The 12532-nt window shown below is 55.8% G+C and overlaps 1 protein-coding gene and 1 long non-coding RNA gene across 5 annotated transcripts in view; one reads left to right on the plus strand and one right to left on the minus strand.

The window, feature by feature from the left end:
* Positions 1–622: 622 nt before the first annotated feature.
* Positions 623–9976, minus strand: LOC308638302. Its single transcript, XR_014019819.1, has 3 exons — positions 8391–9976; positions 8190–8302; positions 623–5066 (listed from the first exon to the last, which is right to left on the minus strand). It is a non-coding gene; the product is annotated as an uncharacterized lncRNA (long non-coding RNA).
* A 1117-nt stretch (positions 9977–11093) lies between these two features.
* The window catches only part of ZC3H18 (zinc finger CCCH-type containing 18), a 51460-nt gene continuing 50021 nt past the window's right edge, over positions 11094–12532 (plus strand). For 3 of the 4 annotated variants that reach the window (XM_081275623.1, XM_081275626.1, XM_081275625.1), the window contains exon 1: positions 11094–11234. The gene's annotated coding sequence lies outside the window, so the exon portion shown is untranslated. Of the gene's footprint in view, positions 11235–11266; positions 12335–12532 lie in introns of those variants that run through there. The other variant, XM_081275624.1, reaches the window with a different exon arrangement.

Consider the following 12532-nt stretch of genomic DNA (forward strand, 5'->3'; position numbering starts at 1 on the left):
CAATATTTAAGGCAAGAAAATACATCTGGGTAAATCATTCGGGTTAAAAGTTCAATACCCAGCTGTGTTCTGATTGCATGGCTCCCAGACATACGTGTCTGTGCCATTCATACTCTTAGAAATTACTGAGAATCCCAAAGAACTCTGAATTGTGTGGCTCATATCTAGAAATGAGCCCTGTGCACTTAGCTGGAGCCAGTGACAGTCTGTAATCCTAGTGACAGTGGTGGCCAAGGCAGGAAGATCGCCAAGTTCAAAGCCAGTTCAGCAGCTTAGGAAAGGCTTAAGCAACCCTGTCTCTATATAAAATGTAAAAAGGGCTGGGGATGTGGCTCAGTGGTTGAGCACCCCTGGGCTCAATCCCTGGTACCAAATAAATAGACATTAGAGATGAACACTGAGAATATGTAAATATTCATTTTATTTAAAATTACACGAATGAACCCATTACATGTAATAGACCAATTTGAAAAAAAAAAAAAGGTAGTTTCCAAGGTGAAAAGAAAATTCAGTGAGAAGGGCATTGTGCTACAGTGATGCTCACCTCCTTAAGGCTGGGCCCGGACAGCAGCAGATTCATGTCTGCGTTCAATTCACTGCTAGATTTATTTTGGTTGAAATGTATGCAGAGAACCCAGACTCAGGAAATGATGTGGTTGGGAAGGGTGGGGATGCTCAGCGATGGAAGGTTCTGGAAGCATCATGAAGTGCAGCCTGTGATCATGTTTCTCCTCCTCCTGGAACAGGAAAATCCAATCGGTCTGTGTTGCAATCTGAACGGACCTTTTGCCAGGCATGATGTGGAACACCTAGCCTTGGGGCACTTGGAAAATACAAGTTTGCAGAGTCACATGGTCCTCCCGAAGGTGGCCGACACTCCACCATGGGCACCAAAACATATCACTGGGATCCCACCACTTTCACCAGAGAAGTTGCTGCCTGAGGCTGCTGTGGCCCCACAGTGGTGGACACAGGTTTTCCAAAAGTCACAAATCCAACATTCCAATGGAGACTCTCCACTGCTCTCCTAGAAGCGCTGGCCATGTCCTTCCTGCCAAGGGTTGGGGTCCACTGTGGTGCTTCCTGTGAACAGAGCTCCCTGGGAGAGGGGCAGGTCAGAGCACTCAGACCCACACGGGCACTGTCCCGAGGCCAAGACCGGGGGAGGCTCCTGCCAATTGACTGCTTCAGCACAACAGGAGGAGAGGTCCGAGAGCTGAGCTCTACTGCAGTTCTGGGGCCAACTCCATGTCCACACGACTGGGCTAAGGGCTCAGAGACGGGGAAGACGTCATCCTCTAGTGTCTTGGGTGGTTTTGGAGGATAGCAGAATTCAACCCAGAGCAGTGCGTGAAGAGGACCATCACCCAGGTGGACGTCACCATCCACCTGCCCTGACCCCAGGTGGGACAAAAGGATGCGGGACAGGGGCTTCCCTGCCTTCTGGGGCTGAGGTGCCCCTTCTCCTGTCCTGGAACATCAGTGCTCCAGGTTCTCCTCTCAGTGTCATTGTGACGATGGCTCTGATGTCCCCAACCTCAAGGTACCGACAAACACTGCTTGGAGAACTGTCAGGTGCAGCTCTGATGAATGGGATCATGCTCTGCCTGACAGGGACACCTCTGCAGCCCCGGTCCCTTGTGTTGTGGTGAGGAAGATGCGATAGGAAGAGAATAGGGTCTGCTTGCCAGGGCTCCTGCTTCTCCTCAGTGAGTGCCAGGATGCAGCAGGAGACGCTGATGCCCAGGCAACCCACATGCCCATAGACCCACTGTCCTGCCAAGCTGTCTGAGATATGAGGTAGCCCAAGGTACCAGCATGATGAGGGCCAGGCTCACCAGGTAGCAGTTGGATTTGAGCAGTCGGACCCACTCAGCAAGCAGAGTGGAAGGCAGGACTGGGCAGACTGCCGAGGGCTTGGAACACACACACACACACACGACACAACTCACATCACACAGCATGCACAATACCCACAGCATACCTATAAAACCGGCCCCCAACACAATAAACACACAGCACAATGCGTGCACGTGTATGCACACACAGAGCATGGCCACGTGCACACACACTCCTTTCCCTTGTGCCCCTGCGGTGGGTGTAGAGTGTGGCGGCCAAGCCCCAGGGCCACGGGGGCAGACAGCACAGGGGACCCCTCCTGACCCAGTGGCACCCCCGCAGCCCACCATGGGGCAGGAACTAGCATTCCAGGCACTGCAGAGCAGAGGGAGAAGCCATGGTTCCTAGGATGTAACCCACACACCTGCACGCCCCTGGGACACAGCACAAAGCTTGGCCACATGACGCTCCACAATGTAGCACCTTGTGCAACATGTACCTGCCCTGCCCATAGTGCAGGGCCCAGGCCGAGGTGTGCAGGCCCAGCTCCTCCCCAGCGCAGGACTGCTCTCAGCCAGCACACAGGGCCACACACCAGAGCAAACACAGAGCTCCATGCAACCCTGTCCGCTCACTCCTGAAAATGAGCCCTGTGCACTTAGCTGGAGCCAGTGACAGTCAGAAACTGCAGCCCACAGAGGCTGCAGCTCCCAGTGGCTGGACCAGGGTCTCACAGTGGCTCCTCCAGGCACAGCCCCTGCAGCCTCATCTGCAGGAACCCCACCTGCTCTCTTTTCCTACAGAACCTTCTCTTCATGCAGTTGGGACCACCGCCTCCCAGTCCAGACCCCAAGAGAAACTTCTAAGCACAGAGAACTTACCTGATCAGAAGACTAACAGCCCCCCTCCCTCCAGAGGCCATTCTGAGGCAACACGATGTGCAGATGTGCACAGCCCCATCCCTCCTGCTGCAGAGCCCAAAGCAAAGCTCCAGCTGCACTAGCAGACACGCCTCTGCAGCAGGTGGACCTGTGAGAAGGACATAGGGACCCTTGCTCCCCCTGGGCTGTGAGTGGCTCCCCAGGATTTATCAGGATGCCAAGGACCTGGGTATCACCCACTCAGAAGGCCAGCCAGCTGAGCAATCCCTGGCCTGAGAGAAGGAAGAGACCCAGAGAGCAGCCAGGGGAGGTGCTGGGCCAAGGTCCCCAGGTCCTGTTGACCATGGAAAGCCAGGCCAGGATGACAGGGATGGGGTGGGGGTATCCAGGGGTCTGGCACCTAAAGGCGATTCTGGTGTTCAACTCCTCCAGAGGCCCCCACAGTCATCTGGGACCAAAGGAGCAGAGGCATGACGCCAGGCAGCTCCTGCGGCCCAGTCAGAAATTCTCACAGGGCAAGGACCTCTGGGAGGAGACTGGCACGCGGGAGCCTGCTGGGGTGCAGGGGCTGGTACAGGAGCCCATGTGAGACAGAGAGGCACGATGTATCCAGGCCCTCCCAGCTAGGGCTGATACACAGCTTTCCCCCATGGGAACAGCTGGCACTGTCCGCAGCGCTGGGGAAGAGGTCTGAAGGGGTCCTAGGCACAAGACTACCTCCCCAAATGGCCGAGAGATTTAAAAATGCACAATCCAGTCCAGTGGCACAGCTCCAGGCCCCAGAACCAGGTGGAGGTGCCACAGATTCCCGGCTGCACTCTAGACCCACAGGACCCCCGGCTCTCGGGTGGTGCCATGGATGTGATTTTAGTAGCCAGCTCCCCTAGAAAATCCAATGGCCCCTAATGCCTTCCTAACCCTTGATTTTATTATTCTGAAGTGCAGCATACAGAGCAAGGCCCCACACTCATGCATCATAGTGTACTGCAACAAGGGCGACACTGGAGCACCCCAAGCCCAGGAGCCAACTGCTGCAGCCCCCAGGCCAGCCCATCACTGTCAGGTGACGCCTAACGCCAGACTCTCACCTGGGAGCTCCTCACAGCATCTGCTTGGCACGACTGTTGGAGGGGCATTTGTGCTATGGAAGCGTGCCTCCTCTTCTCCCCACCATGAGAGCTGACTAGACTAGATGTGACCATGCAGCCACCCCATCCTCGCACTGGACTGGGATGTGCCCACTGCGTGGTCACAGTCAGGCTGCACTAGGATGTATTCAACCACGACTCCGTCGATGGGCTCCTGGCTGCTTCCAGTCGTGGGTCGGGACAAGGCTGCCAGGAGCACCCTGGATAAGAATTCCAGCTGATGCTCTTTCTATCCACTTGCCGTGACTCTCAGGACCCAGCTAAAGTCAGGATCACACAGATGAGTGGAGGCAGGCAAGGTTGGGAGAGGAAGTGGTGGCAGAGGGGATGACCACACCAGGCAGGCTGTGGACCCCCCAGGACTCCCAGTCAACACCCCACAGCTCACCTAGAGCTGCCTGGATTAGCAGGGGGCCATCCCATCACCTACTGCGGCCTGAAAGACTGGCTGCAGCAGTGGACGTGGGTCCCCACCTCTCCATCCCGGCTGCTGGCCCAGCCCACCTCACTTGCCACCATCTTCTGCTCCAAGTGGCCCTCACAAATTCAGTCCCAGGGATGGCTCCTAGGATGCTGTCTACCCCAGCAGGTGCTGAAATCACCCCAGCTCCATGACCACAGAGGCACCCAACCTGGAGCAGAAAGGAACAGGTGGCCCAGGAAGGAGCCAAAGGCCTTCAACCCCATGCTCCCCCACGTGGAAGGGAAAGCGCCAGTCCACAGCCTATGACCTGCCCAGGTCCCAGAGCCTGGAGCCCAGTGAGACTTCCCACAATAGCTGGGACTTACCAACTGCGTCCTGCACACTGGGCACAGTGCCAAGGTCACACGTGGACCACCTTGGCCTATCCACAAAACAAGCTTACAACTAGAAGAAAGCTCACCCACAGGCAGCCTCCTTTTCTCCATCCCCCTCTCTCTAGGACAAGAGAGCCATGGTCACCTTGCCCAACAACCTAGGAGGTCCCCTGCTTCTGCCCCAGTCCTCATGCGGCTAGCTTGCCTGCGCAGGGCCCGAGGGACGCTCCCCTCCTGCCACGCACACCTTGTGTGCACCAGGAGACTTGCTTCCCAGGCCCAGCAGGGCAGCAGCAAGGAGGCCTCAGAGCACCCTCCAGTGCTGGCTTCTGTTCACATGGAGACTCATGGCCGGAGCCTGACGCCATGTCCACAGGACACCTGAAGGTGTGCAGGCAGGCTGTGCAGGACAGTTCACAAAACGTAGCATTCAGCAGTACTGTGACCAGCCAGGTGCTGGGCAGGCACCAGGCATCTGCATGGCCACAACCACCCACAGGTTCTCACAGCTCTTGCTGCCGTTCTCCAAAAAGGAAGCAGAGGCTGAGAGAGGTGAGGCTCAGGCCCACAGCAGCCATGCAGGGCCGGCACTGGACACTCTGCTTCCACAAAGCTGTGCTCAGCACAGGCTTGGGCAGCCCTCCTTCCCACAGGACTCTGGAGAAGCCCGAGGGCAGAACACGGGCCCCGTGTTTCCTTGTCTGTTATGAACGGGGAGAAGCATGCTCAAGCAGCTGCCTCTCTGTGGCATCTCTCCTGTGCTTGATCCTGCACAGTGGAGGTGGGCAGGCCGGGGATAGGCTGCTCCACCTTCAGTGGGGGACACAGTGAGCCGTTTAAAAGGTCAGCCACCAATCCTCAGGCTTCAGGCTTGGCAGGTGGTGCAAATGCAGCTGGAAAGGAGGCTTGGCCCCCACACTTCTGCAGGGTGTCTGGAGAAGGTCTGGGTGTGGCTGCGCCAGCTCTGAAACCACTGGCCACTTCCACATGGCATGCTGAGTGCTCAAGGGCCTTCCACCTTGGCTACCCCCACCCTGAAACCCTCCAGGCCTCCTCCACAACCTGGGAGTCAAGGGCGAGCCTCTGGTCCCACTGCTGTGATCCTTCTGGTCAGCTGACAGCATCACCCAGGAATACTGGGAGGTGGATTATGCAGAAATTTGGTCAGAGAGGTGTGGGCAGGTCCAGGCCAAAAACGGAAGGGGTGGGGCTGGGATTGTGGTGAAGCACTTGCCTAGCATGTGTGAGGCACTGGGTTCGATTCTCAGCACCATGTATAAATAAATGAATAAAATAAAGATCCATCAACATCTAAAAAAAATTTTTTTTAAGTGGAAGGGGTGGGTGTTGGCTGCATAAGAGGTGGAGACAGACATGCAGAGGTCGGCATGAGGACATGAGGCTGGTAGGCTTGACGTTCAGGCAGGACCTCTAGTAACAGAAGTGGGCCAAAGGCAGGGACAGATGGCATGCCGTGTGGAGCGACGCGCGAGCAGCCTCTGCTGGGGCGGGCTCCAGCACTGCTGCCTTGCGAGACCCTCCTATGGGCCAGCTAGGGGACTCTTCTCCTTGAGATGAGGCTAGAGTAGCCAGACTCCCCACACTGCCTACAGGGCAGGAAATCGCCAGGCCTCCCTGAGGTTCACACCACACCCCGCATCTGTTGGTTTGGGAGCCACAGGCAGCACAGACAGGAGGACAAATCCCTGCAGTGGTCTACTGGGCCGTCTGGACACTGGCTACCACAGCCACTGTTATAGAAAGGGCTCTGCTGATGGCAGAGGCCTTGGGTGGGGAGGTCCTGGCTAGATCAGAGTGGAGAGGCCCTGGCTGAACCAGAGTGGGGAGGCCCGGGATGGATCAGAGTGGTTCCCTGGCCCACACCAATACAGAGCAGTACTTTGGGGTGTAGCTGTGACCCCATGAAGAAATGCCAGCCTCGGTGAACCCCAGGCCTGGGTAGGAGCAGAGGACACCTGTTCTTTCACTCGGCATTCACTCCCCCAGCCTGCTGCGGCCACCCAAGACCTTACCTGGCTCAGCGTGGGGGGCCAGGAGTCCTGCCCAAGTGCCTTGGGGGTCTTAACTCCTCAGGGAAGCAGGGGGACTGGGGGCTCTTGCATGTCTCTAGGGCGGGAAGGAGACTGGGTGGGTTACCATCTCCCTACAGCAGAAGCAGGGTGTGGTGGAAGTGGGGGTCCCACATAGCCTAGGGTGCAGGACTTCCTCCAAGCTGCACCCACAGGCCCAGGGCCTGACCCACCTGAGAACAAGCTGGGCAGGCAGATGTGCCCTCTGGTGGCTATATGAGGAATTAGGAAAGGTTTGCCCCCAAATGCAGCTTCTAAGCCAAGAGGAAGGGGGGTGGAATGAAATCCTGGGACTTTGCCACAACGAATCTTGCACATTATAACACATTAATTAAAATAAGAAGAACGATCAAAGGGATTATCAGCAGAGTGGAGCAGAGCAAGCAGAAGGGGGGAGGAGATATTGGGGAATAAGCTGATTATGTATGTGCACCTAGGAGTGTACAATCATAATGCACCAAAAACTCACATAAATAAAATGTTGCTTGCAGAGAGAATCGCTGTGTGCAACCCTCTGGCTAAAGACAACTGTGAAAGCTGGACAGCGTGAGCACGCATGTACAAGCACTGAGGCCTGCAGGGCACCCAGCGCCCCAGGCCTGAGGCTGTGAGAGAAGGAAACAAGGGGGCCTGTGCTCCCTGGCTTCCCCAGTGGGCATCTTCCCAGGGTGGATCAGAGAAGAGAAAACAGACAACCTTGCTGAGCTGAGGACAGGGACTGGAGGTAGGCAAATCTAGAAGGGAAAAACGGGAGAAGGAGCCCAGGAACTTGGTGCCGACTCCCTACAGGCTGTGGCCTGCCCACAAGCTGCATGAGGACTGGGAAGCTCCTGAGGAAGGAACAGCTGCAGGGTCCAGCGCTCGCCCTGTGCGAGGATCAGGCTGACCCTGAGCCCAACAAGGCAAGGCCGGTAACACCCCAGGGATCTCCCAGGAGAGCACAGAAGTCCCCTCTCCAGAGGCAAGGGCTCCCCAAATAAACAGCAGCTCTGTAAGCCCCAGAGTAAGCCTTAACAGGGCCCATAGGATGCCCCAACAGGTTGGCTGCCATACAGGGAGGCCTCACCTAGTCTAGAGTAGGCCACACTGCACTGGTCCCCTCGCAGTAACAGATCTACCACAGCCAGCATTAAATCATTACCAGGCATGCTCCCAAAAGGGACCAGATCACGAAAACCAGGGAAAAGACACTCAACTGCAACAGACTGGAAGGTGACTGGGACAAAGGTGTTATCAACAAGGGCCTTTACGATCACCTACACGAGCCAGGCATGGTGGTGCACACCTGTAATGCCAGGGACTCAGGAGGCTGAAGTAGGAGGGTCACAAATTCAAGGTCTGTCTCAAAAAATAAATAAAAAGGGGCTCGCTCAGGGTGTAGCTTTGTAGTAAATTGCCCCAGGGTTCAATCCCTGGCACCAAAAGAAAACTACCTCCTTGGGCTGGGGATGTGGCTCAAGCAGTAGCGCGTTCGCCTGGCATGCGCGTGGCCCGGGTTCGATCCTCAGCACCACATACAAACAAAGATGTTGTGTCCGCTGAAAAACTAAAAAAATAAATATTAAAAAAAATTCTCTCTCTCTCTCTCTCTTTAAAAAATACTTCTTAAAAAAAAAAAAAGAAAAGAAAATTACCTCCATGCTAATTTGTTACTCCTCTGCTCAAGAGTTCACTGTGGCTCCCCTTCACCTTTGATGAGGAAGTCACCATCCTCTTTGGAAGCAACTCACAGAGTGGACCCAAAAAGGAGGTGGGAGATCTGACCATAAGAGTGGCCAGGCCAGGGTGTGACTTCAGGCACACCCGGCTTCAGCTTTCCCTTCTACAAATAAGGACTGGAGGAAAACTTCCAAGTCTGTCCTGGGAGGCGTGCCATGTACAGCAAAGGGCCAGGCCCTACCACAGAGTGATGACAGTCGGGTGGGACCGAGGCAGCCACCTGGCGAAAACGACCCCCTGCCCTCAACACTTCATGAATCACTCGTACAGTTGATTTAAAAATCTGGTTCCTGTCCCTCTTCCCACTTCACTCCAAGAGGTGACTGGTTTCAGCTCCACTTTCTGGCACTTCTTCCTATATAACATTTATACTGCTGCATGTGGAGGCACACACCTGTGATCCCAGCAGCTCAGGAGGCTGAGGCAGGAGGATCTCAAGTTCAAAGCCAGCCTCAGCAATTTGGTAAGGCTCTGGGCAACTCAGTGAGACCCTGTCTCAAGGACGATTCACCATTTACACTCCCAGCAGCAGTGAATCTCACTTGCCCCACATCCTTGCAAAAGCTCATGATTTTCATTTTATAATTTTCATCTTTGTTTTCTTCTGCCACTTGGCTTTTTTGTTCAGCATCAATTATGAACTTCACCCTCTTTTTCTTTTTTCCAGTGACAAATAAAGTTCAGGAGCAACAGGAAGGCTCCTGATAAGAGCGTCTGGATGCCGGGAGACCTGAAGAATGATGCAATGCAAGCCATGCAAAGGAGAAAGGTGGGAACCATGTTCCTGGCAACCAGAACGGCCTGTGCAAAGACCTGGGGGCAGAGAAAGAGGTGGAGAAAGCCAGGCATGAAGGTAAGTTTCAACCTGGTACATCATGCTCAGGAGTTTGGGTTTTATCTGGTGTCCAGAGAAAGCCAGTTCAAGCTGAAGTGAGAGACCCAAAACCTATGTGAGATTTAGAAAAGGCAGCTCTAGATGCTTGGGAAGATGAGACAGTGGCAGGAACCAAAAATAGGGAAGCTGTGGCATTTACCCTGGCAGGTGACGGTGGCAGGAACCAGGGGTGGATAGTAGAGTGGAAAGGACAATTTAAGATTAATTTAGAAGGCAGACTTGCCCCATCTCTTCCTCTCCCTCTTCCTATCTTCCTACCCTTTCCCCTTCCCTTTATCTCCCCTCATTTTTCTTTAAAAAAAATCATCATTATTGATAAATAATTCAAACATTATATAACATACACACCCTTTTTTTCTGTATGTGGTGCTGGAGATTGAAACCAGGGCCCATGTGCTTGCTAGGTAAGCACTTTACCACTGAGCTACATCCCCAGTCCTTTTTATTTGAGACAGGGTCTCAGTAAGTTGCCCAGGCTGGCCATGAACTTACGATCCTCCTGCCTCAGTCTCCCAAATTGCTGGGATTACAGGTGTACACCACCACATTCAGCAAAACTCGCCCTTTTAAAGCATGCAGTTAGTTCAATGAGTCTTATATACTCAAAGTGGCACTACCGTTCCCTAATCAAACATAATCATAACTTCCGAAAGCAACTTGTACCCAACAAATATTCTCCACGCCTCACACTCTTCCTGACTTTGTGAATTTTCCTATTCTGGTTATTGCATATAAATAAAATAGATGAGTAATCTCGGGCTGCTACAACAAAGTACTCTAGATGATGATTTAAGCAGCAGATATTTATTTTCTGTTTGGAGGCTAGAGGCTGAGATCACGGGCCACACAGCGGGTTACGGTGAGGGCGTTCCTTGGCTGCCTCTCCCTGCACCCTCCCGGGTGGAAGGCAGAGAGGGAGGGAGGGAAGAAAGAGCTCTCGGTGTCTCCTCTTACAAGGTCACTTCTCCCATGGATCAGGGCTCCACTTTACGACCTCAATCCGTCCAGCCTTACTCCCTTAGAGGCCTCACCTCCGATACACAGGACTGGAGGCCAGCGCGCCACCCGAGAAGTGCGCAGCGGGGTTCGGGGCTCGGCCCGGAGCCCGGGATCGCGCCGCGTGACCCGCGGGCTGCGCTCTCCTCGGGTTTTCCAGGTGCGTTCCGGGCCAGCCGATGTCAGGACCCCATGCCCCCGCACCGATGACAGCCCACCTTCTGTCCTTCCTTCAGGACATCGGCTGCCTCCGCTGTGTGCTGGCCGGGAGGCCGCAGGGGCAGGCCGCTCGCAGGGCAGGCCGCTCGCAGGGCAGCCCAGCCCGCGCCGGGATCAGCCGCAGAGCTGCGGGCGGGCCGCCGGCTCCGGGCGGCCGCAAACCCCTGTGCCGCGTCAACCGGGTTGAGAGCGCGGGTGCGAGGAAGGCCCCGCCGCGACCACCAGCAGGGTCAAGCTGCCACTCTAAACAGCAGAGCAGACGCTCCCAGAACCACCGAGTCGCCACCCGACCCCACCGACCTCACGAGACCGTCGGCCCCGCGCAGGCGCCGTGGGGTCGCCGACGGACGGAGAGACACGCCTCGGGGGCGGGGCGATGCGCGCGCCTGCGCCGTGGCGCGCCCGCACGGAGGCCGGAAGGAAGCGCGAGGGGCGGAGCGAGCGAGGGAAGCCCGCGGCCCGCAGGACGGCCGTCGCGGCCGGATGACGTCGCACAATGGCCGGCCCCCGCGGGTAGTGGAGCCCGTTTGTTCCGCCAGCGTCGCGCCTGAAACCGGAGCCCGTGAGGAGCCGAAGGGCCGAGGGACGTCCTGCCCGCGCCGCCCCGACCCCAGCGGAGCCGTGGCCCCCTCCCCGCCCTCGCGCTGAGGTAAGCGGCCGCGGCCGACGGGCGGCGGGGGGAGGCCGCCTCGGCGGCGGGAGCGAGGCCCGGAGCCCGGCGCCGCCTCCGCAGCGCTCGGGCGCGCCCCCGCCGTGCGCAGCCGCGGGCCGCAGAGAGCCGAGCCGGGGCGGGACGCCGAGACGGGCGCGAGCCCGGCCCGCGGCCTGGGCCCCGCGGCCCCGCGCGCTGCCTCCCGCCCGCGGCGGAGTGGATTTTCCTGAAGCTGTCATTTCTCTTCCGGGCCACTCGCGTGGCACATGTTTGCCGCCCACAAAGCGGGGAGAGAGCACGCTGGTTCGCCCGGGAGAAGGCCCGCCCGGACTGTCGATGGGCTCTTCGGGGAACTTTGAGCTCTTTGGAGCCTGCTGGAACTTGCTCCCGCAGCTCCCGCAGCACGGCTTGGACGTACCGACTGCGCCCCAAGACGCGCGCTGGGCTCCTAGGAATGTGTAACTTCTTGCCCCTTTGATCGGGAGCTCAGAGATGCCGGGTCCTTGACATAAAGTAACTGCAGTTATGATGCTGGAAGCAAATAAGACTTCAAGACTTACAGTCTTGCTCCTGCTGGAACTTGAGTTTTCCCGAATGCTTTCACAGTTGAGTTTACTGGGCCCAGTGGTTGATCGTTTTAAATGAGCTTCGTTTAGTAAACTCATTTCCAAGAGTAGGTCATTCTTCAGACCCATTTGGGGGAAATGGAAGAGGGCATTTGGCACCTGAAGTACTGTTGGGGTGTCACAAGGCTCTCATCGTTTCTTCTATGAGCCTCACCAATGTGGCATTGCCCATCTCAGTTCAGTGATTGGGATTCTCAGGGTGGGCCTGGACCTAGGCTGTATCCCACTTTCCAGCCATGGGAGGAGAACCTTTGCCTGATAATTTTAAAATCTGAGCACACATGTGGAGCCCAGCCAGCTCTGGAACCAGTCAAATGTGTCCCAAAGCCTGGAACTCTTCTGTTGTAGATGGGAAATGCTCAAACATTGTGAGAGAGCTTTGTGGAATCACTCCAGAAAGACAGGTAAACTGTGGCCTTGCTCATGTTTAAAGATATTTTTCACCTTATCACAACTCCAGATCGTCTCAAGGTGAGTACTTTCTTACCAGGGAGTTTTTGTGGTTGAGCTTAGTCAGTTTGGGAATGGTATCTGCCACTAATCTTGACAGCTTTCTTTTAGATATTGCTAAGTCCGTTAAATTAGGCATCAGAATTTTAACCAGATGTATCAGAACTTAGGCATTCAAAGGGGGATGCACTGTTAAGAGTAATTGTCCCAAAAGATTAT

This window comes from Spermophilus citellus (genome assembly GCF_964194105.1).
Source record: "Spermophilus citellus genome assembly, chromosome: 18".
Taxonomy (NCBI): Eukaryota; Metazoa; Chordata; class Mammalia; order Rodentia; family Sciuridae; genus Spermophilus; species Spermophilus citellus.